The sequence below is a fragment of the Rhinichthys klamathensis genome, unplaced genomic scaffold (assembly GCF_029890125.1).
Source record: "Rhinichthys klamathensis goyatoka isolate OS25496 unplaced genomic scaffold, OSU_Roscu_1.1 h1tg000041l_1, whole genome shotgun sequence".
In the NCBI taxonomy this organism is placed as follows: Eukaryota; Metazoa; Chordata; class Actinopteri; order Cypriniformes; family Leuciscidae; genus Rhinichthys; species Rhinichthys klamathensis.
The window spans coordinates 61,283-66,971 of NW_026606588.1; positions in this window are offsets into that span (position 1 = coordinate 61,283).

A 5,689-nucleotide genomic window follows, 5' to 3' on the forward strand; every position below is an offset into this window, starting at 1 on the left:
TATCCTCACACACACCTGTATCCTCACACACCTGTATCCTCACACACCTGTATCCTCACACACCCGTCCATCACACACCTGTATCCTCACACACCTGTATCCTCACACACCTGTATCCTCACACACCCGTCCTTCACACACCTGTATCCTCACACACCTGTATTCTCACACACCCGTCCTTCACACACCTGTCCATCACACACCCGTCCTTCACACACCTGTCCTTCACACACCTGTATCCTCACACACCTGTATCCTCACACACCTGTCCTTCACACACCTGTATCCTCACACACCTGTATCCTCACACACCTGTATCCTCACACACCTGTCCTTCACACACCTGTATCCTCACACACCTGTCCTTCACACACCTGTATCCTCACACACCTGTCCTTCACACACCTGCTGTATCCTCACACACCTGTATCCTCACACACTCGTCCTTCACACACCTGTATCCTCACACACCTGTATCCTCACACACCTGTATCCTCACACACCTGTCCTTCACACACCTGTATCCTCACACACCTGTATCCTCACACACCTGTATCCTCACACACCTGTATCCTCACACACCTGTATCCTCACACACCTGTCCTTCACACACCTGTATCCTCACACACCTGTATTCTCACACACCTGTATCCTCACACACCTGTATCATCACACACCTGTATCCTCACACACCTGTCCTTCACACACCTGTATCCTCACACACCTGTATCCTCACACACCTGTATCCTCACACACCTGTATCATCACACACCTGTATCCTCACACACCTGTCCTTCACACACCTGTATCCTCACACACCTGTATCCTCACACACCTATCCATCACACACCTGTATCCTCACACACCTGTATCCTCACACACCTGTATCCTCACACACCCGTCCTTCACACACCTGTATCCTCACTCACCTGTCCTTCACACACCTGTATCCTCACACACCTGTATCCTCACACACCTGTATCCTCACACACCTGTCCTTCACACACCTGTATCCTCACACACCTGTATCCTCACACACCTGTATCCCCACACACATGTATCCTCACACACCTGTATCCTCACACACCTGTATCCTCACACACCTGTTCTTCACACACCTGTATCCTCACACACCTGTATCCTCACACACCTATCCATCACACACCTGTATCCTCACACACCTGTATCCTCACACACCTGTCCTTCACACACCTGTATCCTCACACACCTGTATCCTCACACACCTGTTCTTGACACACCTGTATCCTCACACACCTGTATCCTCACACACCTGTATCCTCACACACCTGTATCCTCACACACCCGTCCATCACACACCTGTATCCTCACACACCTGTATTCTCACACACCCGTCCATCACACACCTGTATCCTCACACACCTGTATTCTCACACACCCGTCCTTCACACACCTGTATCCTCACACACCTGTATTCTCACACACCCGTCCTTCACACACCTGTATCCTCACACACCTGTATTCTCACACACCCGTCCTTCATACACCTGTATCCTCACACACCTGTATTCTCACACACCCGTCCTTCACACACCTGTATCCTCACACAGCTGTATCCTCACACACCTGTATCCTCACACACCTGTCCATCACACACCTGTATCCTCACACACCTGTCCATCACACACCTGTATCCTCACACACCTGTATCCTCACACACCTGTATCCTCACACACCTGTATCCTCACACACCTGTCCTTCACACACCTGTATCCTCACACACCTGTATCCTCACACACCTGTATCCTCACACACCTGTATCCTCACACACCTGTCCATCACACACCTGTATCCTCACACACCTGTATCCTCACACACCTGTATTCTCACACACCCGTCCATCACACACCTGTATCCTCACACACCTGTATTCTCACACACCCGTCCTTCACACACCTGTATCCTCACACACCTGTATTCTCACACACCCGTCCATCACACACCTGTATCCTCACACACCTGTATTCTCACACACCCGTCCTTCATACACCTGTATCCTCACACACCTGTCCATCACACACCTGTATCCTCACACACCTGTATTCTCACACACCCGTCCTTCACACACCTGTATCCTCACACACTTGTCCATCACACACCTGCATTCTCACACACCTGTATCCTCAAACACCTGTATCCTTCACACACCTGTATCCTCACACACCTGTATCCTCACACACCTGTATCCTCACACACCTGTCCTTCACACACCTGTATCCTCACACACCTGTCCATCACACACCTGTATCCTCACACACCTGTATTCTCACACACCCGTCCTTCACACACCTGTATCCTCACACACTTGTCCATCACACACCTGCATTCTCACACACCTGTATCCTCAAACACCTGTATCCTTCACACACCTGTATCCTCACACACCTGTATCCTCACACACCTGTATCCTCACACACCTGTCCTTCACACACCTGTATCCTCACACACCCACACCTGTATCCTCACACACCTGTATCCTCACACACCTGTCCTTCACACACCTGTATCCTCACACACCTGTCCTTCACACACCTGTATCCTCACACACCTGTATCCTCACACACCTGTATCCTCACACACCTGTCCTTCACACACCTGTATCCTCACACACCTGTATTCTCACACACCCGTCCATCACACACCTGTATCCTCACACACCTGTATCCTCACACACCTATCCATCACACACCTGTATCCTCACACACCTGTATCCTCACACACCTGTCCTTCACACACCTGTATCCTCACACACCTGTATCCTCACACACCTATCCATCACACACCTGTATCCTCACACACCTGTATCCTCACACACCTGTCCTTCACACACCTGTATCCTCACACACCTGTCAATCACACACCTGTATCCTCACACACCTGTATCCTCACACACCTGTATCCTCACACACCTGTTCTTCACACACCTGTATCCTCACACACCTGTATCCTCACACACCTGTATCCTCACACACCTGTATCCTCACACACCCGTCCATCACACACCTGTATCCTCACACACCTGTATTCTCACACACCCGTCCATCACACACCTGTATCCTCACACACCTGTATTCTCACACACCCGTCCTTCACACACCTGTATCCTCACACACCTGTATTCTCACACACCCGTCCTTCATACACCTGTATCCTCACACACCTGTATCCTCACACACCTGTCCATCACACACCTGTATCCTCACACACCTGTATCCTCACACACCTGTCCATCACACACCTGTATCCTCACACACCTGTATCCTCACACACCTGTATCCTCACACACCTGTCCTTCACACACCTGTATCCTCACACACCTGTCCTTCACACACCTGTATCCTCACACACCTGTATCCTCACACACCTGTCCATCACACACCTGTATCCTCACACACCTGTATCCTCACACACCTGTATCCTCACACACCTGTATCCTCACACACCTGTCCTTCACACACCTGCTGTATCCTCACACACCTATATCCTCACACACCTGTATCCTCACATACCTGTATCCTCACACACCTGTATTCTCACACACCCGTCCATCACACACCTGTATCCTCACACACCTGTATTCTCACACACCCGTCCTTCACACACCTGTATCCTCACACACCTGTATTCTCACACACCCGTCCATCACACACCTGTATCCTCACACACCTGTATTCTCACACACCCGTCCTTCATACACCTGTATCCTCACACACCTGTCCATCACACACCTGTATCCTCACACACCTGTATCCTCACACACCTGTCCTTTACACACCTGTCCTTCACACACCTGTATCCTCACACACCTGTATCCTTCACACACCTGTATCCTCACACACCTGTATCCTCACACACCTGTATCCTCACACACTTGTATCCTCACACACCTGTCCTTCACACACCTGTATCCTCACACACCCACACCTGTATCCTCACACACCTGTATCCTCACACACCTGTCCTTCACACACCTGTATCCTCACACACCTGTCCTTCACACACCTGTATCCTCACACACCTGTATCCTCACAGACCTGTATCCTCACACACCTGTCCTTCACACACCTGTATCCTCACACACCTGTATTCTCACACACCCGTCCATCACACACCTGTATCCTCACACACCTGTATCTTCACACACCTGTCCTTCACACACCTGTATCCTCACACACCTGTCCTTCACACACCTGTATCCTCACACACCTGTATCCTCACACACCTGTATCCTCACACACCTGTCCTTCACACACCTGTATCCTCACACACACCTGTATCCTGACACACACCTGTATCCTCACACACCTGTATCCTGACACACACCTGTATCCTCACACACCTGTATCCTCACACACCTGTATCCTCACACACCTGTCCTCACACACCTGACACACACACACTCTCTCTCCCTCTCTCTGCCGGTCATCGGAGTTTTTTTTAACCGTCTGCTGGCTCCAATCAGTTTTTTAACTGTTAAAAAAATTAAAAGTTAAAAAAAGAAAGTTATGTTGAGTATGAAAACTCTTGTTTGTTACATTTTACTTCATAATTGCAACCGCATGTGTTGTATTCATTGTTGCAAAACTTTGAAGTATATAGTTTGTTTGTTATAGTGATCAAAACCATTGATCTGAAGTTCAATGCTGATGCTGTCATGTAAATATAGTTTTCTAATCAGCAATGAATATAACAATTTCTGATCAACCCATATCAATTGCATGCTTAAAATAACATACGGGTTAAACCCCCGCCCATTTCAAGACAACCCAACCCACTTCCGGGTTAAATTCCGTCCACTTCCGGGTTAGGCCCCGCCCAGTCCGAGGACAGATACAGATACAGATAATTCATATGGTTAACAGAGACAGAGACAGATACAGATAATGCTGTACTCGCTCATCCCTATTCCCTATTTATAGCGTGAGGGTTATATGTTACAATAGTTTATTTCTACACACCAAAACTGCTTTGATGTCTATATATATCCGCGCTCTCTCTATTTACACAAACACTAATAAATGAAGGAGATTTAACACAGAAACGAGAAGCTCTGAGTTACAGTGGATGACTGGCGCCATCTTGTGTCTCAGCGATAAAAACTGCATTACTACATTATTATTATATATTATATATACTAAACATTACTGAGCATTACTGATAGACAGACAGACAGATAGATAGATAGATAGATAGATAGACAGACAGACAGACAGACAGACAGACGATAGATAGATAGATAGATAGATAGATAGATAGATAGATAGATAGATAGATAGATAGATAGACAGACAGACAGACAGATAGATAGATAGATAGATAGATAGATAGATAGATAGATAGATAGATAGATAGATAGATAGATAGATAGATAGATAGATAGATAGATAGATAGATAGATAGATAGATAGATAGATAGATAGATTTGGATTGATGTACAAAACTGAATTAGTCTGAATAATGTTGAAGTCATCAGGGAACTATCATGGAGTTCGTCATGATAAACGCTCCGGCCCTTTAAGGGCCCCGGGGCCGCCAGACCCTGATGATGTCACAGGGGGCCGGTGGGAGTGTGAGGAGCCTCTAAGTTTAGAGTCACACACACTCACACTCACACACTCACACACACACTCGCAGACCTCAGCGCTGGAGA